Source organism: Myotis myotis, unplaced genomic scaffold (genome assembly GCF_014108235.1).
Source record: "Myotis myotis isolate mMyoMyo1 unplaced genomic scaffold, mMyoMyo1.p scaffold_m19_p_6, whole genome shotgun sequence".
NCBI classification, from domain to species: domain Eukaryota; kingdom Metazoa; phylum Chordata; class Mammalia; order Chiroptera; family Vespertilionidae; genus Myotis; species Myotis myotis.
The window spans coordinates 42,886,892-42,913,822 of NW_023416368.1; the positions used below are offsets into that span (position 1 = coordinate 42,886,892).

Here is a 26,931-nt window from a genome sequence, read left to right on the forward strand (position 1 = left end):
CTTTTCTTGTTAACATTCTACAGCACTATGCACAGTTGTCACGAGTTAGAAATGAACATTGGTGTATTATTATTAACTAAACTTAATACTTTGTACAGATTTCACCGGTTTTTCTCTAACGTCCTTTTATTTGTTCTGGGGTCCCATCTAGGATATCACATTACATTTAGTCATATGTTTTCCTCGCTTCCTCTGGCATTGTGTCAGTTTCTCAGACTTTCGTTGTCTTTGATGACCTTGATAGTTTTCAAAGCACTAGTCAGTATTTTTTTTTACAGAATGTCTCTTAGTTTGGATTTCTTCAATGTTTTTCTCGTGTTAGACAGAGGTCATGGGTAGGGGGAGGAAGACCACAGAGATGTAGTACCATTTTCATTACATCATATTAAGGTTACATACTATCAACATGACTCATCACGTTGTTGTTAATCTTGAGCACCTGGCCAGGGTAGTCAGGTTTCTCCACTGCAAAGCTTTTTTTTCCTTTTCCATGTTCTTCTCATTGGAAAGCAGTCATTATGTCCAGCCTACTCTAAAGGGGGGAAGGGGATAGAAAAGTTCTACTTCTTGGAAGGGAGATTATCTACATAAATTATTTCAAATTCTTCTGAAAGGGAGATTGAGCTCTTCTCATTTATTTAATCATTTATTTGCATTAGTATGGACTCATAGATATTTATTTTATATTTTAGTTTAAAATCCAGTATTTTGTTATTTACTTTATTGCTTAAATTGTTTCAGCTTTATGAAACAGACTGTGGAATCTCAGAGGGAAGGTGAAGGTGGATGGGCAGGAAGAGATCAACCAAAGAACTTGTATGCATATATGCATAACCCTTGGACACAGACAATCGGGTGGGGACAGGGGCAAGCTAGAAGGGGTCAACGGGGGAAAAAAGAGGACATCTGGAGCTCTTTGGGAGCAGACCTTTGAGAACTCTTTTAGTTGGTTCCTGTGTCTCTGATGTATTCCATCATTTTGTTTTTTGAGCACTTCCTTATTTATAGATGGGGAAATTGAGGCCAAAAGTGAGGGGTGACATTGACAGTATCTCATAGCCTATCCATGGCTGACCTGGGATAAATCCTACTCCTTTTGCTGCACCATGTACCTCCTGGGACTTGCTAACTACAAGGGTTGAAAATTCATGGTGGGTTTTACAAAGCGTTCTGAAGCCTTGACCAATTATCCCTGCCATTGCTCTGAATTGGTACATTTTTCACTCTCATACACTGGGCTCTTCAGAGTGAGAAACACTTTCTTGTTTTTTTAATGAGGAAAGAAGGTTACAGTAATTATTCTCTGAGTTGATCATTTCATTCATCAGCTCAGCCATTACTATGATTTGAGGGAGAGGCCAAAAAAGGGTGGGGAAGTCATTTCACAGCTATGATAAATATCTGTCTTCTAAGCCTTTCTGTCAATTCCTAAGAGATGTGTCACCAAGAAGCCCTGAAAGCTACACTTTGTCTATGTAGACAAATGATTATAATGAACAGTTTCAAAAAACACTAAATTCCAGTGTGTAATTTCTTAAACACACACACATAAATTTAACAGATATTTACAAATACTTTTTATATACAAAAATGTTGGGGTTTTTTGGATATGAAAATTAAGAAGATATCCCTGATACCTGTTTTTAATGAGCTTATTACATTGTAGAGAAGGCAGATATATAAGCCATTAATTACAATAGAATAAAATAAAAGTCATAAGGATAAAACTATTGATGCCCTAGTCAGTTTGGCTCAGTGAATAGAGCGTCACCCTGAGGACTGAAGGGCCCCAGGTTTGATTCCTGTCAAGGGCACATTCCTGGATTGCAGGCTTGATCCCTAGCCCTGGCCAGGGAACCAATCAATGTGTCTCTCTCACATCAATGTTTCTCTTTCTCTGTCTCTCTCCCTTCCACTCTCCCTAAAATTTCAATAGAAAAATATTCTTGGGTGAAAATTAACAAAATAAAACAAACAAACAAACAAAACCTACAGATAAACTACTAGAAAAAGAACACTGAAGTTCAATTCAGAGGATCAGGGAAGACTTTCCGAAAGATTTGAGCAGGACTTTGAATGTTGGTCAGATTTCAATAGTTACAGTTGGGGATGAAAGCTCTACAGGCCAAAGGAAATGCATGAGCAAATGTGCATAAATAGTGATGGGGGTAGAAAAAGAAAAATGAATTAAATATGTAATAGTCACTTTTTTGTGGCACCTCTGAGGCTGTTGGCTGCTTCAGGAACTCATTGAAGTGGATGATGAACAAAAATGTAGTAATTTTTATGAGAAGCATATGGCCACAGAAGTTGCTGCTGATGCTCTGGGTGAAGGGTGGAAAGGTTATTTGGTCCAAATCAGTGGTGGGAATGAAAAGGTTTCCCCATGAAGCATAGTGTCTTGACCCAGGGCAGAGTCTGCCTCCTGCTGAGTAAGGGGCACTCCTGTTATAGACCAAGGAGAACTTGAGAGAGAAAATGCAGATCTGTTTGGGGTTGCATTGTTCTCAACTTGGTCATTGTGAAAAAAGGGGAGAAAGATATTCCTGGTCTCACTGATACCACTGTGCCTCATGGCTTGGGGCCCAAAAGAGCTAGCAGAATCCACAAACTTTTCAATCTCTCTAAAGAAGGTGATGTCAGCAAATATGTTGTGAGAAAGCCTCTAAATGAAGAAAGTAAGAAACCTAGGACTAAAGCACCCAAGATTCAGCGTCTTGTTCCTCCACATGTCTTGCAACACAAATGCAGGTGTATTGCTCTGAAGAAAGAAGGTACTAAGAAAAATAAGGAAGGGGCCGCAGAATATGCTAAACTTTTTGCTAAGAGAATGAAGGAGGCCAAAGAAAAATGCCAGGAACAGATTACCAAGAGATGTAGACTGACCTCTCTGAGAGCTTCTACCTCCAAGTCTGAGTCCAGTAAAAAATGAGATTTTTGTAACTGACAAATAAAGGACAGCAAATAAAATATAAAAAGGAAATATGTAGTAGTGACTTTGGTCATATATGCAGGGCTATGACTGGCAAGCCTAGGGAGTCTGTTCCATTCAGTAAGCTTGTGGGATCTATGACAGTCTATTGAACAGGGAAATGTCATCATCTGGGATGATTTTATGAAGATAAAACATGCAAGATTAATTAGAAAGAGACTGATGGTGAACAGACCACTAACAAAGTTATTGTGGAACTTTAAAGCAGAGCTGGTACAGGTCTGCACAGGAGGCTAGCAGTGGGAGTATAGGAACATTGGAGAACGGTGTGCAAGTCAACTTTGGACCTGGTAGCAGGATGAAGGAAGGGGATAATAAAATAAATTAAAGATGATTTCTGTGATTTGGAGCTTCACTACCTGGGAGAATGATAGCGTTACTACAGAAATAGGGAAGAGAGGGAGAGGGGATGGCTTGGAATGGAAGTTTCAAACTGTAGAGATCAAAGGGCTGTAAAGATATGTTTGTACAATTGGGTGTAGGCTTTGATGTGAATGTAGCTTACAGATTTAGGTTTGGGAGGCATTTGCACAGGAAATAGGGGCTAGGGTAGCTGTATGTTATACTATCTCTCCCTGTTATTTTCTGTTCTCTAAGGTAAGTTTTTTATATGTTGTAACAATACTATGAAACGGAGACCTAGAGAGGTTGATTGGTTTGCTTATGTTCTCACTGTTCATTAATCTCATCACCTATTGAGGCCCGACTATGTGCCAGATTCTGTTCTAGTAAATGCCAAAACTTGGGTCAGATCTGTCTTCAAACTTGAAGTCTTACTACATGAGAAAATGAGAGGTAGGTTAGATCCATCAGTGAAAAAAATATATGGTGAAAATAAGATGAAGATACCATCTTGGGGAACACTATGCTTTGGAGAGTGAGGGGAAGAAAAATAAGGCCCAAAAGAAGACAGGTAAGGTGAAGGTAAAGGGAAGTAGAAAATAAGAATAGCATTACGTCTCAGAAGAGGAGAGAGAGCTAGAAAGAGAAGGAAGGAATATTTATCCAGCTAACAGTGTCAAATGCTGCAGAACAAGCAAGGAACTGAAAATTGAGCACTATTCTTAATGTGGTTGAGTTGGTTAGATGAATCCCCCCAAAATGGGGAGAAAGTAGCCAGATTTCATGGAATTAAGGAATAAATGGGTAACACAATGGAGGCAATGAGCAGAGATAATTTGGTAAACAGAAAAGGAAGACAGTGATCGACAAAACGGAAAGTGTAGGAGACCAAGGGGCTGAGGATTCTAGGAAGGTAGTGAATTATCTGAACATTGGGCCAGGCTGGATTGGGAAGCAAATCAAGCTGAACTGAGATGGATTATGGGATTGTGGGCTGTTACAAAAATCAAAGGGCAGTGGGATGAAAGAATGGGTGAGTTGGGGAGATGGCAGATTATGGTCCTACAGAATGAATTGAATTTCAGATTAAGATTTTAGCCCTGACCGGTTTGGCTCAGTGGATAGAGCGTCGGCCTTCAGACTAAAGGGTCCCAGGTTTGACTCTGGTCAAGGGCATGTACCTTGGTTCCTGGCACATCCCCAGTAGTGGGTGTGCAAGAGGCAGCTGATTGATGTTTCTCTCTCATTGATGTTTCTAACTCTCTATCCCTCTCCCTTCCGCTCTGTAAAAAAAAAAAAAAAAATCAATAAAATATAAAAAAATAAAAGTCAGTGTGCTGTATAATTTAAAAAAAAGATTTTAGAAACGGGGCATTATCCTATATAATAAAACCCTAATATGCAAATCGACCAAATGGCGGAACCACTGGTTGCTATGATGCGCACTGGCCACCAGGGGGCAGACGCTCAATTCAGGAGCTGCCCCCTGGTGGTCAGTGTGCTCCCACATGGGGAGTGCTGCTCAGCTGGAAGCCGGGCTCATGGCTGGCGAGTGCAGTGGTGGAAATGCTAAGGAGCAGCGAGCTAAGCAGTAAGGAGCAGTGAGCAGGCAGGCGGTAAGCAGTGAGGGGTCCCAGGCTGTGAGAGGGATCCTGGACTACGAGAGGGTGCAGGCTGGGCTGAGGGACCACCCCCCCCCCCCAGTGCACGAATTTCGTGCATCGGGCCTCTAGTATATAATAAAGCTAAGATTTGACTGTATTTAAAGGAGGCTGAGATGGAGTGAAAAAGAGGAAGGAGGCCCCTGTCAGGGTTATCCGTAGATATGGATCTTCCCAAAGATGATGGAGTGTTCCAAGTGTAGAAGAAGAGCCAAAGATGATGGTGGAGGAAGATACGGAGCCTGGTTCTAAAGCAATTGGGGAGGATCCCTCAGGTCTGTGAACAGCCATAGGAGGGATGGCAGATGGAAATCAGATGTTCTTCACCTGAAGTGAGGAGAGGTTATTAAATAAAGTTTTGGGAATATAAGACAGTGTGAGAGGTGTGTGACGAAAGCATAAAGAATGCTTACATTAGAAGGGAGATTGAAAAGTCACATTAAAGAAGTAGATGGAGTGAAATAAGATGGTCAATTGCTAGAGTCCATTTGGATGGGGATGAAAATGTTGGGGCCAGATGGGAGGAGAAAAGAAGAAATAACAGAAACAGACATTTGAGAGGAGGCTGGAGGGGATGGGGAGTTCTCAAAAAATTTAGTTAGACTGCTGGCTGGATTACTTTAAAGTGATTATAAAGCTACCATAAGTAAATATAGCTCAAGTGTGTTATACCATATAAATATTTTGAAATTCAGAGTGGAGCTGTTGCACAACAAGGCCCGAATGCTTACTTTGGGTTGGCTAATCAAATGATGAACCTGAAAAGGTCAGGGAAATTCTCTTTCTCTCTTTTTTTTTAATGGAACAGATGTCACCATACATTAACTTTGTTTTAAAAGTTTTAGTAGCTATATAAATAGTTATGTGCCCTGGAGGAATAATTCTCACACTTTTTTGGGGGAGTAATTTTACTTTCTTTGAAATGTTATAGAATTTTTAAAAACAAGTTCCCATTTGCTTGAATAACTGCCATACCATCTTTAAACCATGCAGAAGTTCCCCCAAATAAGCCAACTTTTAAAATAAATCCTTTCCTTCTGAATTGCAGAAGCCTCCTCTAAGTGGACAGGGTGGTGTCCACAGAGTCAATACAACACTAGATCTGGCATCGGATGCCCTGTGTGTAAGACCAGCTTTCCCGTGCATTGAAGGAGTGACTTGGCAAAGCTACTTAACCTCCTTCAGTTTCAGTTTCTTCATTTGTAAAATGGGAATGAAAACAGCATCTTCCCCAGAGGTTGTACATGAGGATGAAATGAGGTAAGGTATTTGAAATTATCGACTCTGAGGGTTGGGTTCTGAGAGCTCCTCATTGAGGAATTCATATGTACATCAGAGGTTGAGAATGTGTGGTCTAGGCTCGTGGTGGGCAAACTGCGGCTCGCGAGCCACATGCGGCTCTTTGGCCCCTTGAGTGTGGCTTTTCCTGAGCCTTAGGAGTACCCTAATTAAGCTAATAACAATGTACCTACCTATATAGTTTAAGTTTAAAAAAATTTGGCTCTCAAAAGAAATTTCAATCATTGTATTGTTGATATTTGGCTCTGTTGACTAATGAGTTTGCCAACCACTGGTCTAGGCTATGTGTACTTCTCATCTGAGTCTCTGGAATGTCTTATAGTTTCTATAACCAAGAACAAGATCATGGTGCTTATTTATTTTTAAATATATTTTTACTGATTTCAGAGAGGAAGGGAGAGGGAGAGAGAAATAGAAACATCAATGATGAGAGTGAGTCATTGGCCGGCTGCCTCCTGCATGCCCTCCACTGGGGATGGAGCCTGCAACCTGGGCATGTGCCCTTGACTGGAATCCAACACGGGACCCTTCAGTCTTCAGGCTGATGCTCTATCCACTGAGCTAAACCAGCTAGGGCAACCATGGTGCTTATTTAAATGGAGAGTAGGGGAAGTCTAGTGGGCCACTGAGGGAATAAACTCACTATAGGGACTTTAAGTGAGCACTCTGTCGGCTATGGCCCTTGAAACTGCTCCTGACTCCCTTCTTGAACTGCAGCAATCCACTGGCTTATCCTTCTTGAGAGACAATGCCAGTTCCTCACCATTATGGAGAGATTAACCCTGATTTAAGCCTCCAATTTTCCTGGCAAGAGCAGGGTTCAGGTTCTATTTATAGTAGGTCTTTGGACTAGAGTCTGGCTTTATCTCTGAACTGATTTTTTTTACCCTGGTGATTATAAAGTCGGTTCTGAATCAGGTTAAGAAGAGAATATCAGAGTGACCTTCTAACTCTTCCTTTAGGCCTTTCCTACTTCAAATGAACATGTCTCAGGGAGCTGTATTTTTTTAGATGTAGAAGTTAGGGAATTAGGAAATTAGCTGATTAGGGTTCTTTTTTTTTTTTAAATATATTTTATTGATTTTTCACAGAGAGGAAGAGAGAGAGATAGAGAGTTAGAAACATCGATGAGAGAGAAACATCGACCAGCTGCCTCCTGCACATCTCCCACTGGGGATGCGCCCACAACCAAGGTACATGCCCCTGACCGGAATCGAACCCGGGACCCCTCAGTCCACAGGCCGATGCTCTATCCACTGAGCCAAACCGGCTTCAGCTGATTAGGGTTCTAAATAAGATTATCCTTTTTATAAGATTATAGGACTGGATTAGTCCAAAGAATACCTAGACATTTTTTAGCCATCAAAGGGTCTCTCTGATCATACTTATCTCTTCTCCCCTCCCTTCCCCTCTTCTACTCTCTCTTTCCCTTTCCTACTCTCTTCTCTTCTCCCCTCTTCTACTCTCTCTTCCCCTCTCTCCTACTCCTTCCCCTCCCCTCCCATCCCCTCCCCTCCCCTCCTCTCCTCTCCTCTCCTCTCCTTTCCTCTCCTCTCTTTTTATTCCTCCTCTCTCCCCCTCCCTTTCCTCATTTATTTGTTATCTATCATCTACCTATCTATCGATCTGTAAGTTTGTCTATCCTATCTATCTATCTATCTATCTATCTATCTATCTATCTATCTATCTATCTGTCATCTAACTACCTGTCACATGTCTTTGTCTACCTGTTGTTTTGTTTTCATGGAAATGAGAGCAAAGGGTGATGAGGGAGTAGAAGTTATCTGAAATATCATTGGAGTTTGTTGGAAATGTTGGATGATGGCAGATCAATTACATATACATATTTGTATCATTTATTAAAATAATGATCAAGGAAGAAGACGATTTTCCTGGAGTCCAGTAGACACAATTCAGGGTAATGGGGAAAAACAGAGCAAAGGAAACTTATTGGTTAAAGGCTAGAATGCCAGGTGACAAGAAAACAATTAAAATCTCCTTTATCTCCCCAGAAAAATTGAGTCTATAGTCGCTCCAACTCCTCACCTGACCTCATTTTCCTGTTGCCACAAAAATATCTGCCCTATGCCCTGGCTGGTTTGGCTCAGTGGATAGAGCATTGGCCTGTGGACTGAAGGGTCCCAGGTTCGATTCCAGTCAAGGGCACATGCCTGGGTTGTGGGCTCAATCCCCAGTGGGGGGCGTGCAGGAGGCAGCTGATCAGTGATTCTCTCTCATCATTGATGTTTCTATCTCTCTCTCCCTCTTCCTTCCTCTCTGAAATAAATAAAATATTAAAAAAAATACCTGCCCTAAGACGATGGCCCTTTGGTCTACACCTGTTACCTTTGGGAGCAGCCAACAGCCCCACAGGTGCTCAGGCTGTGACAGTACTGCAATGAAGGGGGAGACCAGCATGCTCCCTGTGAGACAGCTCCTCCCCTAGCCAGCACTGCTCACTGATGAGCTGTTGTCTAAGAAACCCTCACACATCCCAGCTAAGTACTCTGGATGACACTGCTTACTCGCATTCTTCCAGCTTTCTAGGACTACACTTAACACCCCCACCCCCATTCCAGTTACCTCAGTCAGCACTAGAAGCCCAAACCTCACAGACCATCATCATATGTTGCTTATCTCAACACTGCCTTCTACCTCCCCTAATATGACTCAGTTTACTTAGATTTCCTATAATTTCATATTCCTCCACTGCACTCTGGAATTCCTGGTTTGCCATCAGCAAACTCTTCTGTGTCTCACACTCTTCTCTGAATATTTGCTTCCCCTCCTTCCTCTCACTGAAACCTGGCTGTTCCTCTCAAGTGGAAGATGTCTTTTCTTTCACCTCCCGTTTGCCTCAGGACCTGTAGATAGAGTAGGTCTTGGTTTCTGTATCTCTAACATTTGGTGGATAGTCCTTGACCAGCCTCTCACGGGTTCTCCAGAGAATCAAATGATGCACGCTGTAGGGTTTCTTCCACTGTAAGGGATTGCTCAGCTACCTTTTGCATGTGTCACAGTCCTGGGCTCTTCCAAGAAGTGATATCTTTGGTACCCATGCCAGGAGGACCTTAAACTCACCTCCCTCACTGTCACTTCTCCTCCATTGTCAGATCTATCCCACCTGATGTCTCAGCTGTTGTCATTCCTTCTGCTCCCCCGCAGGCTATGGAGCTGCCTGGTGCTTTAAATGGATGGACCATAAAGCCTTTGTGAAGTTGCCTGTATATCCTTTATGTCTGTACATATATCAGATTGTAAACCCCCAGAGGAGCAGAGCCAAGTTGTTAACTCATATTCACGGCTCTAAATTCAGTGCAGTGAGCAGATCGGTTTATCTTCATCATCATGATGAAGAGGAGTTGGAAGATTTTTCTCCCATTATATTAAATGCAACTACTGAATTTTACACACTCCCTCTTAGAATTTTTCTGGGTGGTCTCCTCCTTTTCATTTGCATACCTTATTATCCCAGAGTGAAATGCAGGATAGAGAGGTAAATGGTCTGAAAACAAACGTACTATAATACATTCACTTTGGCTACGAAAATAAAGCAACCCAAACCTAGTTTTTCTTGCAGTCTTTAAATCCAGATGGTAGTAAAATTTGACATTTCAATTCTGTTTGTGAAATTCATTTTGTTTTTAAATTGGGAAGAACCATGGAGCTAAAAATGGTCCAAAGTACTAGGAAAGCCTGGTGAGACCTCTTTAGGCGTTTTATTAATATGGACTTGGAATTTTAAAATGAATTTGGAGACAGTGTAGATAGAGCTGCAAATAACTGCGGTGGGTATGAACCAGGGCCCCAATACCCAGAAGTGATGTGCTACCTCATACCTAACCTGAAAAAGACAGAGGATTGGCTTGAGCAATGAAAGGAAACAGACATCTGGACAAAAATAGAGACTGTTTTAGTAGCCAAATTTAGTTAATTTTTTATAGTTCTCATTTTTTTTTGTTTATAGTTCTCATTCCATAAGGTAGGTTATCATTCTCAACAGTCTGTTCTGAAATTATGTAAGGTCTTTTTTATAAATAAACATCAATATTGTAAAGATTCAGTTTAATTAATTAAATTTAAGATTTAGGGGTCCAGAGTGTTCAAAACCAGGTAAGAAGGCCCCCTTACAGAATACTTTATTGGCAAGTTTTATTTCTGACCTGATCTGTTCTATATTTATTCCTGGAAGAAATCACAGAAACAAATCAGCATTTATATGTTATAAACCGTGTATCAGTTAAGTTTCCTTGGTTGAAAGTGAAGAAAGCTCAATCCAAATAGATTTACTATGAAAAGGGGATTTACTGCCTTTAAAACTGAGAAGTGCAGTGGGGAGACTGGCTTACCTGTTGCTTGACACAGATACTTCAGAAACATCTCCAGGGCCTCCAGGTCTCACCTCACTTCTCTCTCTTCCACATGCAGGTTTCATTCTTAGACAGAACCTCCCCTCATGGCTGACAGAAGGCTGCAGCCTCTCAAGACTTCACACTGCCAGGACTTCAAGTCTGTTGGGGAGAAGGAGACCACTTGTCCTCAGCATATGAACAAAAGCCCCAAGTCTGGTTATCATTGGCTGAATTGGGTCATGTGCGCATCCTGAAATCAATCACTTTGGGTAAGAGGATGGAGTCTGCTGATAAACTTAGTCTAGTTAAAGCTCACACTAGATTTAAGCATGGGAATCAGCCATTTAAACCGCATGGCTTGAAATGGGTGGGAGTGTTTCCTTTAAGGAGATTCATGATGAATACAGGGATATATATATCTCAGCTATAAATAATATTTAATTAAAATACTTAATGCTTTAATAAAATATTTACTAATGTTGACTGTTTACAGTGTGCTAGGACATTGAGGTGAATACGAAAGGTACACTCCTTCAGATTTCTTATGGGAAATCACTTGATTCTTAAAGTTGATGCTGCTATGAGAGCTTTATGTTTCCTAGCTCTCATGTATTTAACTAAGAGGGTCTGAGTACCTGACTGCTTTGATATATTGTAGAAAGATATATTAATGAGCTATTTTCTCACCTTTCTCCAGGGAAGCACACATTCTCTGGAGATGGAGAGAACAAATTTTTTCAAATACTTCCTTCCTTTTACTAACCATATTCTATGTATAGACTAAGATGAGAAAGTTATTTCTGGCACTGGGCTGAAGGAAATTCCTCGGTGGTGCATTGCTAGTGTAGACATAAACTGTATATTTGTGTGTGCGGTGACAGTTACAGCTTCCTCCACTGGCTCTGGTTTGGTTCTCCTTCCCTCTGATGATTTTGTCTTTGTTTCCTTCTACATCTCTGCCCTCCTCCATAAATACATAATACTTATGTATGTGCATGTGTATGTGCATATGTTTATACACAATTGATATTAAAATATTTATTAAATGATATGGCATATTCATCTGCCAATCAGAGTGGATGCCAGCCATGACCAACCAGAATAATTTTAGTGGGACATAAAGGCTGTGAAGAAGCAGAAACCATGTCTTATGTGAGGAAGCAGAGATTCAGATTCACACAGAATAGGGTGAGGGAGCCAGTCAAGAGTGAGAAAACAGAACTAGGTCGAGAGTGAGAGTGATTGCAAGAGAGAAGGGAAGAGAGTACTTAGTATCCAAATTGTCTCTGTGTTTGATGGCTCCCATTCCTTTGAGGGCTATCTCTATTGTACCTTGGTTCTTCTGAGATACCTGTTTCCTTTATTGCTCTATCGATTCTTCTACTAAACCACTCTCTTCCCTTTCAAAACTACATTGAGGGACTCTGTTAGTATAAACTAAAGCTAACTAACTAAAATTAATGGGCACATAGCATTTTTGTAACTTGCTATAATAACATTGTTATTCCCTTATCAATAAAAAACATCTTCTATGTCTGCAGATAGAACTACATCATCACTCTTGAGGCATGAGTCTATTTACTGATCCACAAACACACATACTTTAAAGGCTTTTGATACACACTGGAGCAAAAACATTTGTCATTAACAGTTTCATTTATTTGTCAAAAAATTAGCCACTAACCTGAGGACATAATCTATCTACAACAAATCCATCTCAATGACTGATTATATATTGAAAACTGGCTGCCTTCCATAACTGTAAGCCAACACCCTAGTTGTGACTAAGGTAGAGTGACTTGCTTCATTCAGTACAAATCAAACTTAGTACTGAGTTTTTGGACTTAGCTTTGCCAACCACACTTTGGTTCTTTTTTTTTTTTTTAAATATATTTTATTCATTTTTTACAGAGTGGAAGGGAGAAGGATAGAGAATTAGAAACATCGATGAGAGAGAAACATCGATCAGCTGCCTCCTGCACACCCTTTACTGGGGATGTGCCCGCAACCAAGGTACATGCCCCTGACCAGAATTGAACCTGGGACCCTTGAATCCGCAGGCCGATGCTCTATCCACTGAACCAAACCAGTTAGGGCTTGGTTCTTTTTAACACTATGACGTAAGAAGTGGTCAGAGATTAGAAGAGGAACATTTATTTAGTTATTTTATTTTATTATTTTAAAAAGTATTTTTTATTGATTTCAGAGAGGAGGGGAAAAAGACAGATAGAAACAATGATGAGAGAGATCATTGATTGACTGCCTCCTGCACTCCTCCACTGGGGACCAAGTCTGCAATCCAGGCCTGTGCCTTGACCAGGAATCAAACTGTTGACCTCCTGGTTTATAAGTCGATGTTCAACTACTGAGCCATGCTGGATGGGCTTATTTAATTATTTTAGCATGATTGTGTTAGTGATAATGCTGCTCAAGAAAGTTTTCAAACACACAAAAACCTTTAATTCAGTCTCTAATGCTGAAGCTTTTAAGCTTCCCATAATAAAAATTTTCTTGAGAGAGATCACTAAAGAGGTTGCAAGTACCTCGAGGTCTCTCTTTCTTGAAGATGTGGTCAGGATTGACCCAAAATAACGCTCCTAAATTCCGTGTCCTTGGTGAAGGTGTCTCTCACCTTCGGCTTCACTGCAGTGAATATAAAGTGGAAGTTATCAAATAAGCAAAGAAAACTGTATAAGCTTTGACAGCATATCATATGAAATGCATTCTTAAGATTGTATTACCTAGATTGCTTACATACACACTAAATAGCTTTATATTTTATCCTGCACAGAGAGGTTAACTTATAGTTAATTGATGGTGATTGTGGGTTCCATAAAGGGGTGCCCAATAGGTGCTTGGTTAGAAGCACAGCTATTTCTCCAGAGAAGAAAATTCTACTAACAGCCTATAATAAAAATGTTGGGCATTAACTTCCTAGTCAAGAGTGAAAATATTTATAATAATATTGTTTCTATGAGAAAATTAATGTCTATGTTGATTTAAAAATAACTTTTCCAGGAACTTAACTCACCTAAATGAAAGAATTGCTCGTCTCATAAATCTTTTTTGTGTGTGTAAACTTAAAGGAAATTTGGTCAAAAATATTAATATAGTTTAAAATTGCTTTTGAATAGGATTCCTATTGATTAAGTTTGGACAGGATAGTTGGAGGCTGGGACATGGCATTTGGGAGTTTGAGATAGGATGTGTGAAGCCAAATGAAGCTTTTGAGAATTGAACTAACCAGAAAAAGTCAGGATTTTAAAAATTATAATCTGTACATTCTAGATGGAAAGAAGATTGGGAGAGCAGTTCAAAAACTGGTTTAGGCCTGAGATGATGAAGGCCTAGGCCAGTGATGGCGAACCTTTTGAGCTCGGCGTGTTAGCATTTTGAAAAACCATAACTTAACTCTGGTGCTGTGTCACATATAGAAATTTTTTGATATTTGCAACCATAGTAAAACAAAGACTTATATTTTTGATATTTGTTTTATATATTTAAATGCCATTTAACAAAGAAAAATCAACCAAAAAAATGAGTTCGCGTGTCACCTCTGATAGGTTTGCCATCACTGGCCTAGGCTAATGTGTTGGCTCTGGAAGCAAACATAAAGGGGGAAAAGAGATAAAAGAGATATCGGAAAGGATATAAGATGCTGATAACAGAGGGGCTGGGGAAGAAATGATAGGAGAATTGTGACTGTGTTTGAATGACTAAGAGCCATGGTTTTTCCACCACTGTATCTTCAGTGTCTCAATCAGTGCTTGACACAGAGTAGGTGTTCAGTAAATATTGGCTGAAAGAATGACAAGTATATAAATCACCCAAAGGGAGATGAAGTTACCCATATGACTTTCTCAAATTAATTCCTCACTTGATATTTGTGAATCACACACCTGAGACTCAGTGCAAATGTTTACCAAACCATATACTAGGGGTTTTTTCTCCCACCAGCAGATCTGGTTTGGCAGATTTGTTTTGTAGTGTGTCCATCATGTTATCCCTTTACCTTGCCTCCAAGGAGTGGATTCTCCAAAGGGTGATGCTCCTATGATTTTTCCTTCATCTTTGGAGCAACAAATGATTTACTGGTGGACCTGGCTACCAATTTACTCCCTCCATGAAGTTAGGAAGAGAAACATGCTACATTAGTATTTACTTGCTTTCTATGGTGTGTGGAAAGTGGAAGGAAAGGGTTGACTTGCAAGGAGGAAGCCTAAGGGGCCAGAGTTTATACCCATGAAATCCTTCATTAGGAAAGATTATGGAATTTGGGGATGGTTTAAAGTCCCAGTCTTAAGTTGGGGAATGCAAAATAGTATGGTGGAAAGAGTCTAAACAGGAATCAAAGAAAATTCACATGGATCCCTGGCTGCCTTGTGGGTGGTTAGAGCATCGTCCCAAGACACCAAGGTTGTGGGTTCAATCTCCAGCCAGGGCATATACGAGAATAAAACAATGGATGCGTAAATAAAATATGTGGAACAACAAATCTCTCTCTCTCTCTCTCTCTCTCTCTCTCTCTCTCCCCCCTCCCCCCCCCCCCAAAAAAACAAATCAAGAAATAAAGAAAACTCATGTGATAGCGGGCAACTAACAGCTTTCATGACTCTCATTTTCTTCATCTGTTAAAAAAGAGAGACTTGGGTTAGGTAATCTCTAAGATCCTTTCTAGCCCTACAGCCCTAAAGTCTGTAATTCCTTTGTAGACCCAAGGCATTGATGAAAATAGCATCTCTTCTTCATTATGGCTTCCATTCAGCTTCCTTCTGAGTGCCTACCCTGTGTTCCACTGTCCTCCCAGTACATACTTTTAAGCCCTTACCAGCATTTTGACTGTGTTCCGTAGCTTGTTATCATGGCAGCACTCCTCATTTTGTTAACACTTAATAACTTATTCAACTCAGATAACTTAGCTGCTATGTTTGAAACAACTAGTTTGGTGAGGTTGTAAAAGGTACCCAGAAATTTATTAGGAGTGGCCTCAGACACAAATCAGCCTGTCTGCCCTATAGTTAGTGTCCATAACACACATATTTATACTCCCACTGTATTTCCCACTAAGCCATAGCATTCCAGGACTCAGTGGCTGTGTTAGCCCTTGCAATTCTAGTCCATCACCTGGAACCATCTTTCTTAACTAATGTCAAATGGACACATAGTCCTATCATAAGCATTAAAGAATAAGCAGGTGTCTTGTTAAAAAAAGTCTGAGCTCTCATATTCCTGATTCAGTAGATTTATTGACAGGTCATTGCCTGTTCTGTTCTAAAAAGGCTACTATATCATATCTGTTCTCTGAGAAAATTCTTAAATAAATACGTATAGGCTTGTTGACCTCAGATTTCTATGTATTTATTAAATTTGGATGAAGTTTAACAAGGAGGTCATAGCTTTAAGTTGACAATATAAATACTGGCTATAAATTATGGATAAAGATTGAACAGAGATTCAGAACCTGAGTAAACTTTTAACCTTTGCCTATAAATGCAATGGTGTTAACTCACTTTTAAAAAGACACTTTAAAAAATGAAAACAGCACATAAATATTTAGAGGTATCAACTACCCAAAGGGAAATAGTACTCCTTTTTTTTGTAGTGTTTTAGATGTTTAGATCACTGTCTGGAATTAGTAACTATCTAATCTGGGAATTTATGGAGTTCCAATGGGGACTCTTGTTAATTAACCCTTCATTTAAAACAGAGACTAACCCGGACTTCCAAATTCACAGCTTGTTTTTTAGGGGACTCATTTACTTTTTGATGTATTTCACATAGGGAAGTGGAAACTTGGAGAATGCAGATTTTCATACACATGACATGAACTTTTAAAATATATAGATGAAAAAGAGGCTCATTAAGACTGAATTCTTTTTTAAAAATATATTTTTATTGATTTCAGAGAGGGAGGGAGAGGGAGAGAGATAGAAACATCAGTGATGAGAGAGAATCATTGATCGACTGCCCTCCTGCATGCCCCCTGCTGGGGATCGAGCCTGCAACCTGGGCATGTGCCCTTGACTGGAATCGAACCTGGGACCCTTCATTCTGCAGGCTGATGCTCTATCCACTGAGCCAAACCACGTAGGGCAAGACTGAATTCTGCTGCCTCCTCCATGCCCCGCACTGGGGATTGAGCCCATAACCCAGGCATGTGCCCTGGCAGGAATTGAACCTTGACCTTCCGGTTTATGGATCAATGCTCAACCACTGAGCCACACTGGCCAGGCTGAAGATGCTTTTTATCTTATCTTCATATTTGGCTAATGGTTTGGCTGAGTGTGAAATTCTAGATTGGAGATAATTTTCTTCTGATTTTGAAGTCATTGCATCTTTATCTTCTTGCTTCCAGTATTGTTGTAAGATGTCTAAAGCTGTTCTTATTCCATATTTTTTATATGTGACTTAAAATCTCTTCAGAATACATTTTCTCAGTGTTGTGACATTTCATAATGATGTGCCTTGGTGTGGATCTATTATCATTAATTAGGCCAGGTATTTGTTGAATACCTGGAAATTCATGTTCTTCAGTGTGAGGTGTTCTTGAATTATGAAATCATTTTCCTGAAGCAGTATACTTGAAGGCAGAGTTTCTTAACCAGATGAGTGTGTAAAATTATTTGGGAGCATTTTTAAGATATACATTCCCAGGTCTCAGCTCTAGAGTTTCGGAATGATATATCTGGGGCATGGCTCTCAGTATGTGTATTTTGAATATGCTCTTGGGGTAATTCTGAGAAGCACTTCTGGATAAGAGCCATTATTTTTAGCGACTTTTAGAGTGTGGTCTAAGAAGTATGGTATCATGGAGCAAAATTGTGTGGAAAAAACAGTATTTGAAATTAAACCTGGCTCCAGTGACTCCTCCCCAACCATCACTTATAGTTACTCTGTCATCTTGGGCAAGTATTAAATGGGACTGATGATGATGATAAACTAGCTTGGTTTTTGTGAGGTAAAATATAAAAATACCTACTAAAGTGCCTGGGAACATTATAAGTCATAGATTTCTCTCTCCCTAATTCCTGCATGTGATATGAAGAAAATAGATCAAGATTAGAACATGCAAACCATAGCCTGCATTGTATTAGAAGGGCAGTGGGTACCAGGGAAGCAATTCATACTTCAGATTCTCACAGCACGTGGAAGCTTGATTTATACTATATTGACTCATGTGTTTAGATCTTATGTCACTCTCTAATTGCTCTTTAATAATTCTGATGGGCATTGTGCCTACCCAGTCAGATGACAAACTATACAAAGGTAGGAATGCTGTCTCTAAATGGGTTCTGTGTGTCAAACATTCCTTTTTTAGTGATAACAGCCTACAATGAGACATTTATCCATTCTTCTGATTGACTGAGGAGACAGAATATGAATAAAACAGAGCTTTGGAGTTTAGGAAAATGTGATTACCAACTCAAATATCCAGCATGATGTTTCTTAGCAGTTGTCTGGATGGCATGATGATACTGATTTATTGGTGCTTTGCTTTAAATATCCATTAGGAAGACAAAAGCAATGTTACTTATCTGTATTTACTGTTGACTCTGGTTGGCTATTCATCCCTCTTCTGTTCCTGGGTGACATTGTTGGCATACATAAAATTACAATATGTATAACATTCATGGTTTCCATTTTATTCATAAGATCCTTCAGGACAAGAACCCGGCCTTAATAACTTTCATATTTCCGATGCCTAGAATCATGCCTGGCATATAATAAGCACTCAGCATAAATTTTATTGATGAATCTTCATATTTATACATAATTCTGAATAATGATATAGGCCAGTAATTGTTTGGAATGCTGAGAGTTTATTGGTTTTCAAAATAGGACATTAGTTTTTCTCAGACTTTGTGGAGTACAAACTTCTAGGTATTTTACTGTAGATATCTATAATCATCTTATAATACCAAAGTTATGAATTTGGGGTTTATGTTATTTGACTTTGCAGCATTCTGACTTTTCAATTCAATATGACAAATATTCACCAAACCTCTTCTATTTTCAAGATTCTTTGAAATTCTACTGCAATGGTAAATTTATTTAGAAATGGAACATTTAAGGCTGACATTTGATAATTCAAGCAACCTTGCATTGATAAGTATTTTCTAATCAAAGTATTTTTGCTGCAGAATATTTCAGAATTACATCATATCTTTAACTTTTTTTAGTTGCAAGTGATTTTTTTTATTGTGGTAAAATTCATATAATATGAAAGTCACCATTTTAACCATTTAAAAGTGCATAATTCAGTGCCATTTGTGACGTTTACAATGTAATGGAACTATTGCCACTACCATCTCCAGATATTTTCATCACCCCAAAAGGAAATAGGACATATTGAGTAGTCACTTCCATTCTCCCCACCCCAATGCCCTCAGCAACCACTACTGTGTTTTCTGTGTAAATAAATTAGCCTTTTCTGAATAGTTCATAGTTCTGGCTTCTTTTACTTAGCATAATGTTTTTTAGGTTAACCAGTATTGTTCCTTTATAAGGCTGAATCATATTCCATTTTGTGTATATGCAATATTTTGTTTATCCACTCATCTGTCAATGGACATTTGCATTTTTCCCATCCTTTGTTGTGCTGCTATGAACATTCGTGTATAAGTATCTGTTTTAGTCCTTGTGTTTTTTAAAAATACGTTATTGATTTTAGAGAGAGAGAAAGGGAAAGGGAGAGAAAGAAACATCAATGTGAAGGGGAAACATTGATCAGTTGTCTCCTGTATGCACCCAATCAAGATTGACCCTGTAGCCTGGGTATGTGCCCTGAGCAGGAATTGAACTGGCTACCTTTCAGTGCACAGCCTGATGTTCAACCAACTGAGCCTCAGTGGCCAGGGCTGAGCCCTTGTTTTTTATTCTTTTGAGTTTATTCATGGCAGTGAAATCTGTTGGGTCATGTGGTAATTCTGTCTAACTTATTGAGGAACTGTCAAAAATCATCACTTTTTTCATTCCCACTAGCAATGTATGAGAGTTCCAATTTCTCCATCTCCTTAACACTTGTTACTTTTTAAAAAAATTATAGCTGCCCTATAAATGATTTTAAACTTTATTACAAATTCTTATCCACCCACAAAGCATATTTATAGCTTGTCATTGTGTATTTCTGGGGCAGTTCTGAATTTTGGTTCAGTGCTACAGTGATGGCACTTGTTCTTTGAGCAGAGGGAGTATGGTGCTCTGTGTAATTTCCTGGTTAATGCTAGCAGTGCTCTCAAACCACCCAGCACTGTGTTGTTTGCATGTCTGGGAGTATCAGACTTGGGGAGTTGCTGTTGATTGCTATGGACAGTTTTCATCTTTGTAGGGAAGATTTATAGGTTTATGGCTAGAGTGAAGATATTTTTACCACATCCAAATAACTCTAAGCCAACAAATACAGGCTGAATAATCATTCTTACTGTTTTGATGTCAGAAAGAGTACATTTGTAGTAACTCCACTCTTCTGCTAAAAAGAAGAAATGTCTCTCTGTTAGAAAATTATTTTAGACTGCAGTATTTTGGCAAGTTTAAGAGTTTTGCTATCTGGTTTATGACAGCATTTTCTCCTCTGAGAGAAATTTACATAATAAGATACATAAGGAATTGTACAAAGCAGCAGTATTTAAACACATTGTTATGTACAGACTTGACTTCATGACCTGAACTTTTGAATGGGTATACAAAAGAGTTTTTAGTTTACCTAGGGGTAGAGTAGGGCTACAATATTTCTGCCACATTTTCAATTATTATAGATTGCTTTCAGAATCCAGAGGAGGCCTCTGAGTTAAGTATAAAGATTCAGAGATAAATATAGAGAGACAATGGTCCATTCTTTCCATTAGTTAACAGTCTCCCTCAGGATATGAGTTAGGGTCTTCGGCCATGCAATTACACACACACACACACACACACACACACACACACACACCCCTTATTGATTGATTAGGGATGTGTGGTTTAAGTGTTAGGCTGCTATTAACTTTCTCATGCACTTCCCTAAAGAAGCCCATTAGGTAGAAATATAAATATATTGGAATCATTTTAACACTATCTGGTACTATATTATTTGGAAGGAGAAATGATCTCTGTTGGAAGGGAGATCTTTATTTCTAGTATAAAGAATCTCAAAAGATATCAGACAGTCTTCAAAGTGCTAATAGCTAATCTAACTGGGACAGAAACTGTTAGTTAAGTAAGAATAAAAGGCAAAGTAATGCTATAGTTCTCAGCATATAAGTACAGGACTTTTAGAAGCACTGTTGTACAATGGCATGCATAGTAGGCTTTACAAAAGTGTTTTTAGAATTAATTAGAATAATGTAGGAAAGAAAAAATGCTATAAACTAACCTCAACCAAAATATTTAACTGAAAGAATAAGATAATCCAACGGGGAATCTTTATTGTTGCTATCCCCAAAGGAGCTCAAAATTTCTGTTTACCTCTAATTCAAGATATCTGTTTAGTGCCTTCTATCTGCCAGGCACAGAGATGAAACAAAGAAATGGGATGGAGAATAGACAGGGGCTAACACTGTTGTTGCTCAGTGGTTAGAGGGTCAGCCTATGCACCTGAGGGCCAGGGGTTTGATTCCTGGTCAAGGGCATGTACCTGGATTACAGGTCTGATCCCTGTGCAGGACATGTGGGAAGCAACCAATCGATGTGTCTCTGTCACTTCAATGTTTCTCTCTCTGTCCCCCTCTTCTCTCTCTTCCACTCTCTAAAAATCAATGGAAAAAATATCCTCATTCCTTGGATGAGGATTAAAAAAAAAAAGAGTAGACAGGGAATGGGAGGAATGTAAACAAAGATGTGCAGCCATACAAGTATGTACAAAGGTCAGGAGCAGGCAGGGGAAGGGAGAGGAGGGACACATTAGCTCTATCAATGGTGGCACAGCAGAAGAAATTAACAAAGGAAATGACTCATTGAGCTCAGTTTTGAAGGTAAATGCTGGCTTATCAGGAAGGCCATGCACAAGGATATTCTGGGTAGCCAGGGGAAAACGTGGGAATTAGTGCATTCAACTAGCTTCCAAATGATTCTCTTGGACCCTGCAGTTTCAAGGTCACTGCCACCTGGGGTGGGCTTGAAGGAGTGAGCAAGAGCGAATTCAGGGAGATCATCTTGGAGGTGATGTGATTTTCCAGGTGAGGAAGTTTGAGCAGGAACAATAGGGATAGAAGGATGAAGGGAAGATGATGGACTTGATGGAGACATTTTGGAGATAAAATAAAATGCAGTTGGTGATTAGACTGAGTGAAGAGGAGGATTTTAAGCCAGGTTTCTGGGTTAACTGGGTCATGCATTGATAGTTATTATTAATGTTTTAATAAATTATAATTTTTCTTTAAATATATGATTTAAAAATTTTGTACATACCTAAATTTGATTTATTATTTCCTTTTGGACTAATTCATTATTTTGTTGTTGTTGAGTTTTATGGTAGAAATAAACGGGGGAAAATATCTCAATTTATTGAGTTCTGTTACAGTCAACTTGTCAGGAAAATGTTTATTTATTTATTTGTCTTTCCCAAAGTATCTATTTGCCTCTATGAATTAAAAGAACAAGCAGCTTTATTTCTGATTATTTCGGAGAGAACTTACACTTGCATAATGTAAGGTCTGAACTATCACATGACTGGAGCATGAGCAATGAGACAGTGAGGTTTAGTAGGCAGACCTTTGAAATCAAGCAAAACCCAGCAACATTGTCAAATACGCACATTTGTCTGTCACTGGCCCTCTTTCTCTCTGATCCTGTCCTGAAGAAGAGACTCCTTACATACTATTTTTGTCTGTGTTGTTACTAACTCTCGTTAACTAATATGCTGACAGATAAGAACCAAAGCTGCAATTCTTTTAGGAGTGTGGCGGGGATGATAGTCTTCCCCCATCCCTCTGCTTCCCTGCATTTCCCAGCCCTCTGTATGGGTAGGTTGGCCAGCAGACTATGGATAGAAAGGATGAACTCCACTTGTAGGCCTGCTTGATCTGCATGCCATGAATCTAAAACATCCTGCACCATCTTCCATGCTCTCCTTACCTCATCCCTTGTCCCCTTAAAGGACTCCAAACCTCTGCATCAGACTTTGCATGAGCAAGACATACTTTTGTTATGTCAGGTCATGAAGATTCCAGTTTATTCAGCTAGCTTCTGTAGCATAGTCTACTGTGATCAATGCTTAAGTTATTTTTAATTTCATAGGTGACTATTTCGGGCATTAGGTCACCAATGAATGAAGCTAATGGGATAAAAGGGGACTCTTGGTACAATCTTAAGTCACATCATGAAGACTATCCTCTTTGAGCCCTAAGGATATTGTATTGACATCAGAACTTGTCTCTTGTTTGGTCCTGCTCTCATCATATTTTTACTTTTTGGATTTGCAGACTTGGGTAGTTAATATAATAAAATTATTGTGGGGATTAAAAGAGTTGCCATATGTAAAATGTCTAGACCAGTGCCTGTAGCACATAGCAGGTGCTAGAACCATCCTGGAGAGAATCGGAGATGTGATCCCATAATTAACTTTGTACACTCTGATGTGATGTACAGATGGGTGTTATTTACATTAGTGACATCTAGTAGTTTTCAAATTCTTACTTAAAAATTGAACTCTCTGTTTTCCAATGTCACAGGGCTCTGACTGCCCTGCATGAATAAGTGTCCAGTAAATGGTAGCTACTGTTATTTTCCTGTTGTTCTTTAAAAGCAGGGGGTAAGGTTGACATTGTCATTGTGAGGACTGATTATTCTTCAGGCCCAGAAAGGCTGACTCTCCCCAGCCTAGGCTGTTTGCTGGGCAATGGTGTGCAACTGATTGGACTGATGCCAATCAAACTGATTTGTTCTAAAGAAAAACTGGACTGAGCATAATAACTACGTGTTCTAATTATGTTTATCCTCGAATTGTTTCTTTCTATTAACAATAGCTGGAAGAGCGTTGAATGGGAGTGGGGTGGCAGTTTTCAGACCTGTATCCAGTCCTCCATAATTCCTAGCTTTACTATTATATGACAGCAAAAACTGACTTAACCTTCCCAGCTCCATTTCCTCACCTTTTGAATGAGAGTTCGGGCTAGAGGATCTTTAAAGATCCTTTCTGTAACCTTTTACAACCCAAACAATTTAAGTTCCACATGGCTCAGCCTGTGTAAGAAGGAATTCAAATAAATTGGGTGATACCCAAGATGTAATTAGAGTTCTTAAAATATTATTTTAGTTTCTCAATAAATTGCCAAACTGGGGTTTGCTTTTTGTTTTTTTTGAGGTATTCGTTTAAAAAAATAACACTGTTATATATTTCACATACCAGACAATGCACCCATTTAAAGAGTACAAGTCAATAGATTTTAGTATGAGGTATACATTCTTAATATAGAAAAAGCATCTTAAAATATCTGTACTTCACTGTCATCTTCATTCCTTTTCACATGGACATCAGGTGCTCCCCAAAGCTCAGAATTTCAACTGACACCTCCCAGCTCTGAAAACCTCCTTGGTATCCATTTTACATGATTCTCCTTCCTTCTCTTGCTACCTCTCTCAGCTCTTTAATGTATATAATGAACTGGGACTTGTCCATTTTTCTATTTTCTCTCGATCTGCTCAATATTCAGATTCTGAGCAACAAAGCAGAGTACAAGAGCAACCTGGACAGTTAAGAAAATTTTCCATTTTGACATAAAAGGGGACCTGGGGCCTGGAGGGAGGACTGTGAAGTCTCCCACTTACCTGTCATTCCTGTTTCTCTGTGGGCACATCGTGGCTCCTCCTCCCACTTGTTCCTCCCTGCACTCCCAGGTGGCTCTGCCTTCATGCACACCTGGAAGTGCAGTGCTGTGTCTGCGGGAGGCCTAGGGCTTCAGGGGACCAACTGTTGAATCACTCTCTCACAGATTGACGCAGATTACACTTGTCCCATTTGTGCTGTAAAATTATAAGGCTTTACTCCTTATTTTTCTCTTCTACCTAAGGGGAGTAGACCTCTTGATAGCATCTCTGGGATGGTGTGGGTGTGCCCATGTAGTGACAGGCCTGCCCTTGTCTGCTGCAGCAGGCCCTTCCCTGATAAGGCCACACCAGGCTTCTCAGCTCCCCGGGAAGTCATCTCCATGCAGTGTGAACATTTCACTGTGACCTAGTTTGTTGTTTTACTGAATTTCATACTGATGAAAATCAATTAAAGAATAAATATTTATTAAGCACCTGCTGTGTTCAAACTGTGCCCTAAGTATTTTGTGTAATACATAGTCCCTAGTCTCATGTGGTTTTAAAATGGAGAAGTGTAGGAGAACCAAGATGGCGGCATAGGTTAACGCCGGAGTTTGCTGCTTTGAACAACTACTTCAAAAGTGAAACCAAAAAACGGAAGGGACATCACCCAGAACCACAGGAACGCTGGCTGAGTGGAAGTCCTACAACTAGGAGGAAAGAGAAACGCATACGGACACTCAGAGGAGGCGCAGTGCTGAAGTCAGATTCTGAGGTGCGGAGTGCGCGGAGCGGGCTGGCGCTTGGCGTTTTCAATCGGGAGGGAGTCACAGACTCTGAGCTCCAGATCCGGGCGAGTCTTTAGGGACCCAGACTCAAACGGGAGAAGTGGGACTGTCTGGCTTCGGTCAGAGCGAGTGCAGCTTTCTCTCTGAGCTTTGCAGCGGGTGCTGGGACTCAGAGAGGCAGAGCCCCTGGGGACAGGACTGAGAGCCGCCATAACTGCTCTCTCCGGCCCACCCTGTTGATCCTGTGCGACCCGCCCCGCCCAAGCCCTGCACAGAGGCATTTGCCGGACAGTCTCAGGCAAAGGCTAGATTAGCACCTCCCTAGAGGACAGAAGTTCTCTCACTGCTGACACAGCTGATTCTCATAGCCACTTGGCCTGGAGGTCAAACCCTCCCTGGAATTAACTACAACAATCAAGATTTAACTATAAGACTGCGAACAAAGACCACTAGGGGGTGCACCAAGGAAGCATAACAAAATGCGGAGACAAAGAAACAGGACAAAATTGTCAATGGAAGATATAGAGTTCAGAACCACACTTTTAAGGTCTCTCAAGAACTGTTTAGAAGCCGCCGATAAACTTAATGAGATCTACAAGAAAACTAATGAGACCCTCGATCTTATATTGGGGAACCAACTAGAAATTAAGCATACACGGACTGAAATAACGAATATTATACAGACTCCCGACAGCAGACCAGAGGAGCGCAAGAATCAAGTCAATGACTTGAAATGCGAGGAAGCAAAAAACACCCAACCAGAAAAGCAAAATGAAAAAAGAATCCAAAAATGCGAGGATAGTGTAAGGAGCCTCTGGGACAGCTTCAAGCGTACCAACATCAGAATTATAGGGGTGCCAGAAGATGAGAGAGAGCAAGATATTGAAAACCTATTTGAAGAAATAATGACAGAAAACTTCCCCCACCTGGTGAAAGAAATGGACTTACAGGTGCAAGAAGCGCGGAGAACCCCAAACAAAAGGAATCCAAAGAGGACCACACCAAGACACATCATCATTAAAATGCCAAGAGCAAAAGATAAAGAGAGAATCTTAAAAACAGCAAGAGAAAGAAACTCAGTTACCTACAAGGGAATACCCATACGACTGTCAGCTGATTTCTCAACAGAAACTTTGCAGGCCAGAAGGGAGTGGCAAGAAATATTCAAAGTGATGAATACCAAGAACCTACAACCAAGATTACTTTATCCAGCAAAGCTATCATTCAGAACTGAAGGTCAGATAAAGAGCTTCACAGATAAGGAAAAGCTAAAGGAGTTCATCACCACCAAACCAGGATTATATGAAATGCTGAAAGGTATCCTTTAAGAAGAGGAAGAGGAAGAAAAAGGTAAAGATACAAATTATGAACAACAAATATGCATCTATCAACAAGTGAATCTAAGAATCAAGTGAATAAATAATCTGGTGATTATAATAGAACCAGGGACATACAAAGGGAATGGACTGACTATTCCTGGGGGGGAAAGGGGTGTGGGAGATGCGGGAAGAGACTGGACAAAACTCGTGCACCTATGGATGAGGACAGTGGGTGGGGAGTGAGGGCGGAGGGTGGGGCGGGAACTGGGAGGAGGGGAGTTATGGGGGGAAAAAAAAAGAGGAACAAATGTAATAATCTGAACAATAAAGACTTAATTAAAAAAATAAATAAAATAAAATGGAGAAGTGTATATAAGCACATTGAACATTATCATAGTAGACCTAAAAAGAAGCTTATTTTTTTTGGACAAACTGGAATTCTTTTTTTAAAATGGG

General features: G+C 39.9%; 1 long non-coding RNA gene and 1 pseudogene across 1 annotated transcript in view; both read left to right on the forward strand.

Moving 5' to 3' along the window:
• Positions 1–406: 406 nt before the first annotated feature.
• Positions 407–2,932, forward strand: LOC118657934 (annotated as a pseudogene).
• Positions 2,933–9,383: 6,451 nt separating this feature from the next.
• Positions 9,384–26,931, forward strand: part of LOC118659057 — a 92,315-nt gene continuing 74,767 nt past the window's right edge. The window contains exons 1-2 of the long non-coding RNA XR_004968442.1: positions 9,384–9,531; positions 10,723–10,915. This is a non-coding gene — a long non-coding RNA (uncharacterized LOC118659057). The remainder of the gene's footprint in view (positions 9,532–10,722; positions 10,916–26,931) is intronic.